The sequence below is a fragment of the Octopus bimaculoides genome, chromosome 18 (assembly GCF_046866305.1).
Source record: "Octopus bimaculoides isolate indiv1 chromosome 18, ASM4686630v1, whole genome shotgun sequence".
NCBI lineage: Eukaryota > Metazoa > Mollusca > Cephalopoda > Octopoda > Octopodidae > Octopus > Octopus bimaculoides.
In genome coordinates, this window is record NC_142945.1 from 11,849,762 (window position 1) to 11,867,977 (window position 18,216).

At 36.8% G+C, this 18,216-nt stretch overlaps 1 protein-coding gene across 3 annotated transcripts in view; it reads right to left on the minus strand.

Moving 5' to 3' along the window:
• LOC106880799 (uncharacterized) overlaps positions 1–12,438 on the minus strand; it is a 29,397-nt gene extending 16,959 nt beyond the window's left edge. Inside the window, exons 1-2 of one of the 3 annotated variants that reach the window (XM_014930916.3) lie at positions 12,361–12,438; positions 9,307–9,409 (exon numbers count right to left, since the gene is read on the minus strand). The gene's annotated coding sequence lies outside the window, so the exon portion shown is untranslated. Of the gene's footprint in view, positions 1–9,306; positions 9,410–9,448; positions 9,567–12,360 lie in introns of those variants that run through there. The other 2 variants (XM_089365749.1, XM_089365750.1) reach the window with 2 other exon arrangements.
• Positions 12,439–18,216: the final 5,778 nt, after the last annotated feature.

The window sequence follows — 18,216 nt, forward strand, 5'->3', positions numbered from 1 at the left end:
GTGTGTGTGTGTGTGTGTGTGTGTAATGTAACCTCGTGGACAATTTTTTCTTCCTCCGTTTTCCCTTCTTTGGACTTTCCTTGTTTCCGACGAAGAACTCCGCTCGAAGCGTCATACTCTCTCTCTCTTTCCTTTCCCGAGCGTCTAATAACACTATCCGTATCACGTCCTCACGTTGTTGTTTTTTTGTCTTTTTCCTTTTTTTGAACTTATATATATAATATATACATGTATATATATATATATATATATTTGTTTTGCAAGATTTTTTATGTGAAATCGTGTGTTGAAACAGATGTTGTTGTACTTGGGGATGGTCATGTTGCCAGTTTAGCCAATAAAAACACACGCACTGTATATTTGGTGTTAATTTTCTTTTTTTTTTTCAGCTTTATATTACATTAATCTTAATCTTATTTCGGCCAGAGTTCTTTCGTCACACTTCTGTGACCTCATCAGTGGTCCTTTGTTTCCTTCTTCTTTCTTATGTGTGTCTCACCTTGCTAACTATCAGCCATTTTGTATTTTGTATTCCTATTGTATGTGTCTACGCATGCGTGTCCTTCAATGTGTCTGTGTCTTTTATAAGTGCATGTGTGTATGGGGAGTGTTTGTATCACCTATATTCTCTGTTAATACGTGTTCGTTTGTATTAGTTTTTATTTATTTATATGTTCATGTGTGTGTGTGGTTTTTTTTTTTTTTTTTTTTTTTATGTTTAATTAAATTTTGTTAACGTATGTAGTATTTAATTCCATTTGTTTATCTATGTATTGTATTATACTTTGTTCCTATTATTGGTTTATGGGTAACATGTTGTCACATGCTGTGGTTTGTTAGTGGCGTATGTTAGTGTTCCATTCTAGTTTCCTATTCAGGCTAGGTTTCCCTTCTATTATGTGTGTAGCTTCAGTAATTTGTCTAAGTGCTGCATCACTGCTATGTGTAGATAAGATTTTAATTTCTATGTTGTTGATTGAGCCTCTATGTTCTTGCTCAGCGTGCTGGTACAGAACTGATGAGTTCTTCCCTTCCTTAAGTTCCCTCCAATGTTCGTTTGCCCGCTCCCCTATACTCCTTGCTGTTTCGCCTACATATGTCATTGTCTTATTTCTGCATCGTCCCTCTGTACATCTTATACTATAGACCACATTTCTGGTTTTGCAGTTCGTTTGTGGGCTAAATCTACATACGATACAGTTCCTATCAGTGCAGGGGGTTCTACTGAAAGGGTATGTTCTACTGATAAGGGATTTGATAGGGTTGCCTGGCCTTTCAACAACCTTAATTCTTAGCTTAAGTTTGTCTAGGGCCCTTCTAAAGCGGTACGCCAGTTCGCCTCTCGGGGTGGTGTCGACGAACATGACGCTTTGGTACTTGTGGCTATTGTACCATGAGCTTGCCTTCCCTATTTTCTTCTTAGTTCTTTCTATGGTGTTCCATGATTTGCTCCTATAGAGTGGGCAAATCCCATTCCTATCGTTGCGTTTGATTGTTTCAAACTTCTTCATAGCTCCTTTGTAAACCCTGATCCTTTCTTTATGGCTGTAACCCGAGAACTGCATGCGGTGGACGAAATGTTGTATATGTCTCTTTAATTCTGTAGGGTCGCACATGCAGGAGACATTTCGCATTACTCTGACGAGGTCTGCCATCAATACGTTGAATTTGGCATTGTCCGCAATAGCCGAGTTCCGGTGGATCAGGTACTTGGAGGCCATAGGTTTTGTATAGTGTGAATGGAGGATTCTGGTTTTATTGTTCTTAGTTTCTAGCCAGAGTTCAGTATCTAATACAGGTAATCTATGGTTAGGGTGTTTAGTAGGGTAGTCTATCGTAACCCTAATACTCTGGTGGATGGAGTTAGCTATTTGCTGGATGCTCTCCATAGTCTTAGTTTCTATTTCTATATCAGGGGTACTCTCTTGTGGGGGTGTCTTTACCACTAAGTTGATATCATCAACATATCGAGAGTACACATTCACGAGTATGGAGTTCTGTGTCAGGCGTTCCTTAAGCCTTCTGTCCCACCATACCATGAAAAGATTGGCCACATCACCGGCGATACTAACCCCGATGGCTGCCCCCTCGTCCTGGGCGTATAATTTGTTGTTAAATTTAAAGGTGTGGCCTTTTAGGGTGACCTTTATACTAGCTCCTAGTGCATGTGCGATCATTTTCTTTACCTGGTGGATATTAGTGGGGGTCCATATGGCTCTGGTCCATCCACTCCATCTCTCTATAGGGGTCTTCCTAGCCATAGAGGTAATTGTGGGTGGTCTACCTCTTAGACGTCTACTAGGGCAGAAATCTCTAAGGTCGTATCTATCTAGATATGCATCGTCATATGTCAATCTAAGTAGGAGGCCCAGTTCTTCTGTGTTGACTTTTTGGAACTCTACTTCGCTCTCGTTGATCATTTCCACGCACTTTTCCACTGCAAAATCCACGTCGATAGATGGGTATAGTGATACCACATCCATGCTACCCACTATACACCCTGTCAGGTTGCAAGTGTTGTTGCAGTCGTTGATCCTGCTGAGGAGATCTTCCGTGCTGTCACAGACATCAGGTGACATCTGGATTATGGGGCGTATGATCATTGAGAGGAAGTAGGAGATCCTGTAGTTACTAGCGACATTCGCTCCACAGACTGGTCTTGTTGGTGGTCCCACTACAGGATTAGTTGTTACTTGTGGTCCTTACGGAGCCCATACAGCGTCGGGATATCATTGTTCCAGGCTTGGAAGTTGTTGGCTGTGCGCTTCTGGGGTCTAAGGACAATTGTCCACATCATCATGTGGGCATTGAGGACTTTTTCTCTTTCCTCATGCGCCTGTAAGGTTGTTACCTTCGTATTGGCGATGTGAGGTTGCATTGCCTGGATATAGTTCGGCAGGCTGTCTATTGATATTCTGCCGGACTTATCTGTGGGAAGGCATACCACTTCTCCCTTTTTCGTGCGCTGCATGAGCTTGTGTAGGCCACTTGCGGGTATATTCCCAAGTTGTTGGGCCTCTGTCTTATTCTGTCTCTGTCTCTTAGTGTATAATTCTAAAATCTGTCTAAGTTTTGTCCTAGCTATAGTGAACTGTGCTTCCATGTGGTCATGAGTATGTTTAGGGATGCAGACTCTTTTGTTAAAGGGTAATGTTGTCGGGTATACCCGGCTCACATACAATAGGAATACAAAATACAAAATGGCTGATAGTTAGCAAGGTGAGACACACATAAGAAAGAAGAAGGAAACAAAGGACCACTGATGAGGTCACAGAAGTGTGACGAAAGAACTCTGGCCGAAATAAGATTAAGATTAAGATTAATGTAATATAAAGCTGAAAAAAAAAAAGAAAATTAACACCAAATATACAGTGCGTGTGTTTTTATTGGCTAAACTGGCAACATGACCATCCCCAAGTACAACAATATATATATATATATATATATATATATATATATATATATATATATATATATATATATATATACATATATATATAGTAAATAAGTTAATTTGTTCCCGGAGACCGCTTGTAAAGCGAAAACTCGTAAAGCAGAGCAATAATTTCCCATAGTAGCAATGTTATAAATCATAATTCGTTCCCAGAAAAATATTTTGCCTATAAGATTTATAATACTCGAAAACAAATGACAATAAAACAACAGTAGAATGTAAAGAATATCTTATGTAAAGTAAAAAGAATGTCAAGATCATTTATGATAAAAAAATATTATTATTATAATCGTTTTCTGAATCACTTTAACTTGCTCTAGACTCGCGCACACCATCATTTGTAGCTATGATCACTGATTCACAAGCACTCGTAGACAGACTTGCAGATTTCTTTTTTAAAAACAAGTCTAGAATTGTTTACTTTGAAGAAGCTTTAGTTCGCTCTCTATAAATTTCTTAGTAACATGCAGAAGCATTTTTTTATGGTAGTAGAAACTTCTGCATCTTGTTCAAAATTTGGATCTTGTGCTTGAAAAATTTCAGCTCACCATACAAAAGCGAGCTGAAAAATAAAACGTGTAAACCCAGGGTCTCATAAAGCAGGCCCTTGTAATGTGAGGTATTACTGTATATATATATATATATATATATATATATATATATATATATATATATACATATATATTGTTGTTGGCACTCCGTCGCTTACGACGTCGAGGGTTCCAGTTGATCCGATCAACGGAACAGCCTGCTCATGAAATTAACGTGCAAGTGGCTGAGCACTCCACAGACACGTGTACCCTTAACGTAGTTCTCGGGGATATTCAGCGTGACACAGTGTGACAAGGCTGGCCCTTTGAATTACAGGCACAACAGAAACAGGAAGAAAGAGTGAGAGAAAGTTGTGTTGAAAGAGTACAGCAGGGTTCGCCACCATTCCCTGCCGGAGCCTCATGGAGCTTTAGGCTTTAGGTGTTTTCGCTCAATAAACACTCACAACGCCCGGTCTGGGAATTGTAACCGCGAGTCCGCTGCCCTAACCACTGGGCCATTGTGCCTCCACACACACACATATATATATGGTTATACACAGTGCATTCTCAAAAAGTATGCACATACAGACTCAGATTCTCACACATGCATAATCACTGGTCTACACACACACACATATATACACACACACACACACACACGGTGAGCTGGCAGAAACGTTAGCACGCCGGGCGAAATGCCAAGCTGTATCTCGTCTGCCGCTACGTTCTGAGTTCGAATTCAGCCGAGATCGACTTTGCCTTTCATCCTTTCGGGGTCGATTAAATAAGTACCAGTTACGCACTGGGGTCGATATAATCAACTTAATCCGTTTGTCTGTCCTTGTTTGTCCCCTCTGTGTGTAGCCCCTTGTGGGTAGTAAAGAAATAACACAAACACACACACACACACAGTGCTTATTATATTTACACAAACAGACAGATACAATACTTATTCTAACATTAAAATGTAGAACAGTTATAGAAATCAATAAAGAAAGAGAGTTGAAAACAATCTGGGAACAATCAATACATGATATAATATGAATGTGTCATTTAATTTTCTTTTTTTTTTTCCCTCCTTTGCCTTCAACTCAGTTAACCCTGCCAAGTAGGTCCTTTGTTTCTGAACGTGATGGTTTAAGTCTGTTTATCCCTCCTCGCTTGCAAAAGAGACTATCTCTATTGCTTTCACAAATGTGAGAGAGAGAGGGGGGAAGGACAGAGCGAGAGAGAAGAAGAAGAAGAAGAAGAAGAAGAAGAGAGAGGGGGAGAGAGAATCAAAGCCATGGGGTTGTAAAAGAACATAACTTTCTATATTCTTGTTTGCAAATGAATCTATTGAATTGAAAGAGAAAGCAAAAAAAAAAAATTAGTATTTTAGGTTAATTGATACGTATATGCATACATACATGCATATATACATATACACATACATACATATATATATATACACATGCATATATACATGCATACACACACACACACATATATACACAAACACACATATATACATACATATATATATATACATGTATGTATGTATCAGTTCATGCATGCACACACACACACACACACACACACACACATATATATATATATATATATATATATATATATATATGACAGTATGTATGTTGTGGTTTATGGGCACGAAGCATAAAAGTGCATGCACAATATTCACTTGTATCTGGTTTGTTTGATGTCTGTATCTTTAATATAGGTAAGTGTATAATTAACTCCATACACCATTTCTAAAATGCTTTAAATCCAGCAAGGATCACTAACATCCACTTAGATGGAAGCTTCCATATCATTCGATTTAATTATATAATGGCTTATACACATAAATACATATAGTTCTTTACAACTTAGCCAGGAGGCATGAATAGTGCTCGTGACCTTCACAGGCTCTCCGAGACTAGTCAGATCAATGCAATTTATATTCAGCTTAAAACATCTGTGAAGTCGATGTCTGATTGCAAATATGCTTGTAAGGAGGAAATTCCAGAAGCATGACGTTTTAAGAATGGAAAGAATTGATGTAGTGCTTGATGGGAAGAGACTGGGATGAGGTACAGGTGGGGAGGGTGAAGTAGTGTGCTAGGTGGTGCTCCAGTGGAAATGGTATACAATGAGCTACTGCAGAAGAACAATGGCTGTTGTAGTAGTGACGGGACAGGCAGAAAGAGGAGCTAATGCATTTATGGGCCAGAGGTGTTGAGAGTTGATTGCTGAATGAGGCTTTCCAAATTGGTTGGATGGCCTTCTGCTGGATACAGTCAAAAGTGTTTCGTAAGCACATCATACACATATAGGCGCAGGAGTGGCTGTGTGGTAAGTAGCTTGCTCACCAACCACATGGTTCCAGGTTCAGTCCCACTGCGTGGCACCTTGGGCAAGTGTCTTCTACTATAGCATCGGGCTGACCAAAGCCTTGTGAGTGGATTTGGTAGACGGAAACTGAAAGAAGCCTGTCGTATATATGTGTATATATATATACATATGTAATTATGTGTGTTTGTGTGTCTGTGTTTGTCCCCACAACATCGCTGTAGAAACTCTGCCAAATCAGATTGGAGCCTGGTGCAGCCTGCTGGCTTGCTAGTCCTCAGTCAAATCGTCCAAGCGGACGTTAAACGACGATGATGATGTTTCATTAGGTGTGCCAATCAGAGAGCCCTGTGGGCCACAATTTTTCTATGTCTTAGATCATATCAAAAGATGACTGGCATGATATCATGCTCGACTACACCTCTCAACCTACAGCCCACAAAAGGCTGTTGCCTTGGTCTTCTTTTCTTAACACTGCCATAGTGGGCTTTGTTTCTCAGAATTGTGCTGGTCTAGTGCCAACTCCATTCAGATTCTTGATTCAATTGTTCCTTTGACTCTCATCACCTATATTGGGTCCACACCCATAGCTTGCAGACCCTGAACTAACTACTTTCTCCAGTCTCTCATTTTCAGATTGCCAAACCCTTGGAAATTTATTCTTACCCATGTCTTTTTGACTGCAGCTATTCATGGGGAGCATGAACTGTTCAATCTCACCATTCTCAAAGAGTCTATGTAGGCCACTGGTACACACATCTTCTGAATCAAATCATTGTGTTAGCACTCCATCGCTTACGACGTCGAGGGTTCCAGTTGATCCGATCAACGGAACAGCCTGCTCGTGAAATTAACGTGCAAGTGGCTGAGCACTCCACAGACACGTGTACCATTAACGTAGTTCTCGGGGAATACTCAACGTGACACAGTGTGACAAGGCTGACCCTTTGAATTGCAGGTACAACAGAAACAGGAAGTAAGAGTGAGAGAAAGTTGTGGTGAAAGAGTACAGCAGGGTTCGCCACCATCCCTTGCTGGAGCCTCGTGGAGCTTTAGGTGTTTTCGCTCGATAAACACTCACAACGCCCGATCTGGGAATCGAAACCGCGATCCTATGACTGCGAGTCCGCTGCCCTAACCACTGGGCCATTGCGCCTCCACCAAATCATTAAAATACTCTGAATGAACAAGTAGAAGCTCCTTCTTTGGCTGTAAAGTCTCTCATAAAACATATTGACATATCAACTGGAGTGGTTTAACTCTTTCAAGACTATCCGGCTTGAAATATCCGATATCAAAATATTTATATTTAAATTCAAATTTGAAACTGAAATATCATTATTACATGGCAGATAATATCAACTTTCAATAAACATTTGCATTTTATCAATAAAGATACCATATTTTATAGAAGAAAAAACACGTGGGCATATTAAATGCATCCTGATTCTCGCAATGCATATTCATTAACCCTTTAGTATTTAATCTGGCCAAAATATTCCAACTGCTTTTATATTCAAACTGGCTATATCCAGCCTCTCACACATACCCTACAATGTCATTCTAAAAGTAAACGATCACGTCATTGCAGTCTTAAAGCTATGAGATAATGCAGGGTTAATTCAAAGCAAGATGAATAAATAAGCATCACATTTGAAAGAATCTGAATGTTAAAGGGTTAAAGATTATAGGAGGCCCAACTTCACATTTAGGGCTCTAGATGGTATTTTTTGAAACTTCTTTTAAGGAAAAACTGTGCATCTTATATGCTATCAAATTCAGTTGTTATTTCATTATCTTTCATAATTGTTGTTAATTTTCAAAATTAAAACGCTAAGGCAGAAATATAGTCACTAAAGGGTTAATCACATTAAGTTCTTTTTAAAATATTCAGGGCACTTATTTTGGTAAAGAACTCATGGAACCCATTTTCCGAAAATTACAGAACCTATAATTATAGTTTACAGACAATCCTACCACTATCACCACCACCACCACCACAACCATCCTAATTTTAATAGGATATTAAGTGAAACAAAAATTGTTTTAGAGAAAGAAGATATTCACACACACATATAAAACAGAACTTGTTTAAAATGGTGAACAGCATTTGTTTTATAAAATAAATGAATGCCAAATTTTATTCAGAGATACTTTATATTGTGGAACCCCAGAAATTTTTTCATGAAACTCACTTTTGAGAAACAAATTTAGGGCAATGATCATGCAACTCATATGGTTAGCAATCATTGTAAACCAACCATTTTAAAAAACAAAGAAGCTGTCTGATTCATTAGTAAACCTTCTCTATCAATGTTCTACAAATCACTGTCCCACAGACATCATTTCTCCTCTTTGGCTCTCCTGCCACAAACTACTGCAACAGTCTCTGCACTTCTAAACTAGCAAGCTGCATACCACCTCCACCCAAGTTCACCAATCTCTGCTACTTATCATCTTTACTGCATCTCACAAATCATCCACTAAACAGGTTTCAGAATAATTCTTCCCCAAGAGTTGTAGCTCTCTGAAATTCCCTTTCCATCTATGTTTTTAAAAAATAATTTTCTTGTCCCTCCTTTTAACACTACAAATATCAACTTATGGATATGCATAAAGAGATGAAATTTGTACAAGCCAACAACAACTCTGTCTATGTGTGTATGCCGTATTTGATAGCAGAAAAGACGAACCCCAATTTCTGTAGCACATTATTTAAGAAGAAAAAATGTTTAGAACATAAAAGCATGTAACATTTAATGCAACTTTGCATATAGGACCCAGGGTAATATCTTTTTTTAGAAAAAACAAAAATACATCTCATATACCATCAAATATGGTACTCGTTTTTGACATGTTACAAACAGCAGCCTAATTTACCTTAAATTACACTCAGCTATTTTAACAAAGAAAGGACATTCAGATAACGGAATCCGGAATATGCTAAACCTTAAAAGATAAGAAGGAAAGGTCACAGCTGTGGAATACCTTTTCATCATTGGTCAGCTCAGTGGTGTATTGGCAGTCATTAGTGCGACAAACAAAATGCCACGAGGTAGTTAGTCACTGCCCTTTATGCTCTGAGTTTTATCTGTAATCAATAAATAATGTATCAATCAATTTTATATACCTATAATGCATCCTAGGTGTGACTGGAATTGTAGTTGAAGATTTAGGGTTGAATAACAAAAACTGAGATTTGTACGTTGGTTACGACAGGCTTCGTCGCAAAAGGTAACTTCATCTGCTAGCAGACAGTGTAAACATGTCTGCTTATTGATACTAATAGAGGTGCACCAATGAAACTTTTACGAGCAGGCTACCAGTTCCGCAATCGTGAATGTCACGCTTCAGTCTTGTCTGTGATAACAATTGCATAACTCTTATTAATGCAGTGGTTCTTTGAAGAAGATGGGAGGTGGAAGAGAAATGGGAACAAAGCCAAATTGTTGTTGTTGTTGTTGTTGGTGTTGCTGTTATTGTTGTTGGTAGCTATATAACCACAGGCTAGTTTTTGAAAGCAGGCCAGTAATCAAACGTGCTCCAACTGTGACCAGCCCGTGTATATATATATATATATATATATATATGTACACACTCACACGTGTGTGTGTGTGTGTTAGACTTCATTAACCTATGTAACACATAATTATTCAAGATTAGATTTGATTTAAGGGATTTGAGGGAGGGTCTTGCTATTTCTGGGCAAGTTGTACAACCGTATCCTCATTGAGGTGCAGTATGAGCGACATTATTTTTATTTGTCTATTTATTTTTTTGGTTAGGTGCATTGAAGCAGTCTCCGCATTAACCTGACAAACTCTCAGAAAAAAAAAAAAAATTAACTGCTTAACATAAAACTGACTTACAAACACATTTTCTTAAAAACAGACATACTAATAAAACGTCATACGCCCAATGGCAGCAACCCATAAGTTTTTTTTTTCTTTCTCTCTCTCATATGTGGTGTGTGTGTGTGTGTTCAGACGGGAGAAAAGTACTCAATACACGCATTAGAGTTTATCCATCAGAACCTGATGATACACTACGTCGCAACTCAGTGTTTCTGGCTATTTGCGATCCTTTAAATAGCGAGAAACTATTGAGTTACGATGGAGTGAATTATTAACTTGAAACAAGTATCTGTGTGCATGTGCATCCATGTGTGTGTGTGTGTGTGTGTGCTTCCAAAACTGATAAATAAATAAAAACAAAAGATTATGCAGAGATTAATATAAAAGAAACTAACCACAAATTACAGCAAACCTGCAATATGCACCTGTATATTTACAGACATCTATAAGGAAACTCATTTTCACTTTCAGAGCAATGCAACGAGTGACTTAGTTAATTACACGATGAAACCAGGCTGATCAAAACTTATATTATCAAAGTCATTCTAGTCGTGGCCGTCCCAACTTTTCCATTACAGCATATCTGGAATATCATTATTTAAAAAGACGGTGGGAGTATAATTTGAGGGAGATTTAGCTGCTATTTCTAATAAGTAGTGCGAATACATAACAGGTTCTTTGGACAGTCACAGAAAAGGTGGTGGTGGGGCGGTTCGAAATGGTTTAGATTTTTTATAAATGGCAACTGTAGCTGCATTTTATTGTTCGTTCGTCTTTTGTCTTTATATGCTGAGTCACATACGCCAGATATTACATACATTTATGTACTCGATATTTACACAAACATTCACATAAATCACACACCTGGTATATGTTCCATACCTGCCATTAAGCATATTCTAGACACCTGTCTACACGCGATGTCTTTATATACACATTAAATACATTTGTAAACGCATTCAACATGTATGCACATCACAAACACTGCTTTTCGAGGAAGTCCTCAATGTAGACGGTAAACCTGCTAGAAAGAACAGTCAAATATTCCCAACGAAATAGGAGAGACATTGGAAAGAGTTATCCAAAGAAATGGTCACATTTTCAAAATGTGTAATCGTAGGTTTGCTCGATCAGTACCGACACAGAGCTAAACGATAACTTGCCAAGTATTTTATACTGGATAAATAGAGAGAAGCCAGCTACATACAACCAGCCTTTACGTAGGGCGATGCACTCAGGATGTATACGACGATGGATCTGGCATCGATGTTTGACGAGGTGTTCCAGTTCGGTTGTTCGATGACCGAAACCATTACATCATAGTGAAGTGATTGAGTATTCTAGAGACACCTGTATCTCTTAACGTAACTCTCAGACAGAATTTTTAACATGGCACAATGCTCGACAAGCCTGGGCCATTCGAATTCTAGGCACAGTCCCACACAATGTTGCCATCTACAAAATTTTGCTCGTAAGATTTTGTGTCAACCTAAGGCTTGTGTAAAAGATACTCTGTACAATAAACACATACACACAGACGTACATACGTGTTCATTATGTACGTGTATGTTTGCATACACGTACATAATATATATATATATATATATATATATATATATATATATATATATATATATATATATATATGATAGGATTGTTTCAATATTTCAGGGGTAGTCTGAAGTATCTAAGCAACCAGGGGATAGTTAAATCCGAAGGCACTTCTGGAGATTACTTGTGTGGGTACCGTCTTTGTTAGAAGGTATCCAGAGGCAGGTAATTTATCGTTTAAACCGCAGTTTTAATTATATATATATATATATATTATATATATATAAATATATGTATGTATGTGTATGTATGTATGTATACACATACAAACATACCGGTTTAGATATATTCCACGAGATGACAACAATCAATTACCCTTAATAATAAAGATCGAATAACACTGTGACAATATCTAGCATTCAATAATATGCACGCTGGGCTATTTACATGACTAACAAGTTGTATTTGATGATAAAACAAGCAGCCGCCAGCTTTGGTGGATGGAGTCAGCCATTAAATAAAGCAGAGCGAACTATCAACATTTAACCCAGTGCTAAGCCAAAGAACAGATAAAGGGATCAAATACAAGCTGACACTCTTGTGCACGGGGTAAATTTAGAGAAAATATCAAACTTACAACGCTTCGCTTGAATTATGCGTTATGGTAAGACTATATCCACGACAATAGATGAGTTTCTTGCTAGAGACAGATGGTAAACCGGAACAACATCCGGTTTTGAAATCATTAATGGGAGAGAAGAAGAAGAAGAAAAAGAAGGAAAAAAAAACATTACATCATTGAATGATGAAGATGTCAGTTTCTAACCTGGACAATTAACGGTGGAAACGTTTATTATATAAGTTTTCCTGTGTGTTACTGGCTCGAATTTAAGTAGGAAATCTGAAATTATTAATATCTGAATATAGTTTGATGATATATTTTAAATGGGTAAAACTGAGGGGTTTTTTTTTATTATGTTTATATGTAAAGAAGATAAACATTTTTATTATATTAAGTGGATGATGAGAAATTGATAATAAAAAAGGTATTTAATATATGCTGGCGAAAGGTGTGTGTGTGTATATATATATATATATATATATATATATATATATATATATATATATAAAGAAAAGGATAAAGAGACCAATGGCAAAGTTAGAATTATATTTTATAGATAAAGTATTACAGCTGTTTCAGGGAAAATCCAATGTATCCCTTCATCGGAGACGGTAATAGTAGAAGAATGGATTATTACATCTATAAGAGGAGATTTGTAGTAAGAAGTGAGAGCGACGCGCAGAAATATAGGGTAAAGGATTATTAATTTATTAATGAATTAATAATTAATAATTTTTACCAAGTAGTTCGGTATGTAAAAAAAACATTATCGGTAAAGAACTTATTTAAAAAGTTCTTTTAAATTTATAAACATAATTAAGGGATCAGTTTTCTTGTTTTGCCTTTGTGAGTTACGGGTATTGCTATCTGTTGGAGACTTATTTTAGAATTAGCACTTTAACTGCTATTTCTAAATTTCGGTATGCGGTGAAGCAACTGTTGCTGATCCCTTAATTATGTGTATATATATATATATATATATATATATATATATATATATATATATATATATATATATATATATATATATATAATGACAGACAACGAAGATAAAGGTGGAAAAATATAGGAATATATGTCTTTTAAGCTATGTTTATATTTTCTTCTATAAATGTGTGCATACATGTGTGAATTCTTGAGATTAGAAATCATCCTTATTTATACATTCCGAAAGGCTGAAAAGCAGTATTTTATCGATGGCCTTTCAATTTTTGCTGGGTCGATGAAATAAGGTAACAGTCAAGTACTGAGGTCGATGTAATCGACTACCCTTCTCCCCTAAAACTGCTGGCCTTGTGCCAAAATTTGAAACCATTATTATATTCTGATATATTCGGACGGACACACTCATACACACACGACTGTGTGTTTTCATGTATATTGGTCGTTTTGGTCACAAAGTTTCGGCCATACCTTCCGCCCTTCTTCAGGTGTTTACATTGTTTAGTAACTAAAGCAATCAGAAATAGTTGATCGTTTATAGAGGGGAAAAGCAAAGACAGGATAATAGTTAAGAAGGAATCAGTGCAGGTGCTGCACTTCGACAAATCCCTCAGCAGCTCTAGCATAGAAATGAACACCATACGGGGTCTTTAATTTAAAAACGAAGAACATTCAATTTATGACTATATAAAAAAAAGAAGTTAGATTCAAATATCCTAATGTTTATTTACTCGTTCTGCAACCAATGAGACAAGGAAGTTATTATATAACAATGTAAGGTGGTGAGCTGGCAGAATCGTTAGCAGACCGGAGAAATGCTTAGCGGCATTTCGTCCGTCTTTATGTTCTGAGTTCAATTTTCACCGAGGTCAACTTTGCCTTTCATCCCTTCAAGGTCGATGAAATAAGAACCAGTTGAACACTAGGATCGATGTAATCGACTAGCTCCGGCCCCGTCCCAAATTACAGGTCTCGTACCTATTCTTTTCTACTCTAGGCACAAGGCCCGAAATTTTTTTTTGCGGGGGTGGGGCAGTCGATTAGATCAACCCCAGTACGCAACTAGTTCTTAATTTATAGATAGATAGATAGATAGATAGATAGATATGTATGTGTCATTGTTCAGTTTTATTTCAAAATTTCTTGCTAATAGAGAAAGAGCTGGTTTCTAACCTAGATCCAAGGCTCTTCGTTGGAATTTCAACATCAACAACAGGGTATTTTTGTATGTATGTATGTATGGACGGACGGACAGACGTACGTACGCACGCACGCATGCACGTACGTATATACGTACGTACGTACGTACGTACGCACGTACGTATGTACGTATGTATGTATACACTCAGACATATAATTCATAAATGAGAATACACTTAATATTGCTCAACAGATTTAAACTCGGACGGGTATAGAAATAAATGTAGGAGTATAAGCAAATTAGAAAGATCAATATATAAGGTATATTAAATACATCAAATACAAAAAGTGTATATATGTTTACATATGAAAAAGTCTAGCTTACACAGAATACAAATGATATAGAAAATTAAAGGGGTTGAAGAAAAGTATTACCAATCCAACAGCTGTTTGTATGTAAACATATATACATCTTTTTGTATTTCATGTATTTCGTATACTTCATATATTGATCTGTCTAACCTGCTTATTCTTACAATGACATATATATATATATATATATATATACATATATATATACATATATATATATATATATCTTTTGTTTTAATAACCACTCTTCCATGTGTGGGGTCAAATGAATTCCATCGTCATTATCATCATTTAACGTCCGTTTTCCAAGCTGGCATGGGTTGGACAGTTTAACAAGCTAGAAAGCTGCATTAGTCTCCAGTCTGATTTGGCATGGTTTCTACAGTTGGATGCCCTTCCTAACACTAACCACTTTACAGAGTGTGCTGAGTGGTTTTATGTGGTACCACAGGAGTGTGCTAATATGTACGAGTGATTTTTATGTGGCACCAGCACAGAAGTCTTTTGGGCTAATCTTCTTCACCAGGAAGAGACGAACACCAATGTTCTATGTAGCAGTCTTGATAATTGTTATGGGATTTTTCTTGTAACATGAAACCAATGACACCCTTAACCCATAAATAAAGAAGTTTTATCCATCAATGATATTAATGTGTGTGTGTGTGTGTAATATTTTGAACTAATGGGTATATGTCAGTTACTGTGCTGATGTGTTGAGTTAGCATGCTGGGCAAAATGCATAGCAGCATTTAGTCTGTTCTTGTATTCTGAGTTCAAATTCAGCCAAGGTTGACTTTGGCTTTCATCCTTTCAGGGTCGATGAAATAAGCACCAGTTATGCACTGGAGTCGATGTAATCAACTAACCCTTTCCCCAAAAATTTCAGGTCTTGTGTCTTTATTAGAAAGGATTATTACATCCTAGTTCATTGGCTGCAGAACAGATGCTATGTGTGGAGGCATATAAACTACATTTACTTTAAGCTTTGTTTGAACTTCATCAAGATTTGGACAATAGCCAGAAGCATTGCTTGACAGAGGAATAACTTTGGGTAACAAATCAATATTGATGCAGAAATTGTATACAACAATGTAAAACTGGTTTGTGTCCCCGTCTGAGAATCATTCCTGTCTGACATACTTCCAGTAAATAGGCAACAATAAGTTATTTCTCCCTTTCAATGCACAAAATGTTCTTTCCAAGAGCTATACCAATTTCAGAGCTCCCAAAACATTACCACCAAGAAGCCATGTTAGTTTATCTTTGTGCAAACTTTTCTTCAATGGCAATAGAGGTCTTAGAGGCATTCTCTATCAACGTAATCTGCCGCTGATATTGCTATCAATGTCATGATCATCACCATAATGTTCGGTTCTCTGTGCTAGGCATGTTGAGACATATTTTCTGTGGATGGATGCTCTTTCTATCACTTACCCTCACCTGTTTCCAAGCAAGGTAATGTTCCTCTATAGCCAGACATGTTTTACATGGAAAAGTGGAAACAATAGCGCTTGTATGCTGGTGAGGCTCACTTACAACCATTGTGTGAGGCCAAACCAAAGACACACACAGACATATTGGTTTCAAATTTTGGCACAAAACCAACAAGTTCACTGCCAAATCAGACTGGAGCCTGGTGCAGCCTCTTGGCTTCCCAGACCCCAGTCGAGCCGTCCAACCCATGCCAGCATGGAAAACGGACGTTAAACGATGATGATGATGATCTCAGTCCTTCTGGGCTTAAATTTTGTATCTCCAGATACTCTAATTATTTTCCTCATTTATTTCATGAAATGATTCAAACATTATTTGCCATTGAGCTTATATTGTTTTGGGGGTTTTTTCTCTCTGCAAAGTTATTTTATAATTAGTTTTTTGATGCTCGCTGCATTTAAATGTTAACCTTATCTTTTGTTTTCATACAAATGGCATCTCATTTTTAATTAACTTTTTGATGCTTACTCCAATAAATATGTTAACCCTGTTTTGTTTTCTTACAGATGACATCTCTGAGTAATTAATTTTTCTCGATGATTAATTATTGTTAATTATGCTAATTTGCGTGCCCGAACATGTACAGTATTGTAAATCTTTGTGATTCCCTCATTGTAAATTCTTGCTAGTACAGTGAAGCACAGATTTCTCTGAAGATTTCCAACGATATCAAAACATATCAAGAGTTAGCTCCCATGCTTACCAAACTTATACAAATAAAATTACTCATTGATCTAATGCTATTTTTTGCCTCACCAAGTAATTATTTTTAATGCCTGCAGCATTAAATATATTACACTAATTTAGCAACTGTTTCACAAAAACATTGGAAAGATCAAGGCAACACTTTTATCTTAGTATTCATAAATAATCATTATTCTATCTATGGTTTGGTATATAATTATATAAAGTAACATTGTCTTTTAGGTCTGTGTCAGCCAGCATTGAAGGGGTCTACGATCAAAGACTTCCCATCTATTCTTGTTTTCAACATAGTATCAAGGACTACATTATCCAATTCTTTGTTTCTTAAGGACTTTTTTTTATAGGATATGATTTGAATAAGACTAGACTGCTATTTCTAGCCGAGTGAGATAGACGAGCAATGTTTCTAATTTGTGTAAGCTCCCCCAGACTAAATTCCTTAAGTCAGGAACAATTGTTGGCCAAATGAGGGTTTGGACTGTCCATATTTTAAAACAAAAACAAAAAAAAAAAGAAATCGAAAAACAGTGGTAAGTTTTAGAATTAGGGGGCGGGGGGAATATTTAGAAAAAAATTTATTGCATAATTTGTGTGTCCCCCAATTTATTTTTCCAAAATTTCTTCTAATGTCTATGTTTTCGATATAGGAAATTAAGATTTTGCCACAAGAACACATTCTCAAAATTTTGATTTCCCTCTCTCCAACCCAAGCTTTTCATTTTTAACTTGTAGTGAATCTTGCAGGCATGAAGTGGATTATTGTAATCCACATACAAAAATACAGATGACGAATTTTTAAGAATTAAAAAAAAAAAATTTTCTTAAAGAAATACTCAAATCCCCTTCCCCAACCTCCACACTTTCAAAAAGCTAAAAACTCCGAATGTTTCACTTTTAGCTTTTTAGAAAGCAGGGAAGTTTTTCCAGAAATAATGTCGTTTACCTGTTGTTTCTAGCATGTCGGGTTTTCTAGTGGTGGTCTGATATTTTTTACGTCTGCTATTTCAGTAGAATTCTACGCATGCGCGAAACATCAGACGAAAGTGAAACATACTGAGTTTATAGTTTTTTGAAAACGGGGAGATGATGGGTGGGAGAAGGAACGTTGAGTGTTTCTGAAAGAAAAAAATTCCCAGATTCGTAATCTCTATTTTTCTACGTAGATTAAAAAACAAAATTCGAAAAAAAAAGTTAAAATTAATAAATTGGGGGTGGGGG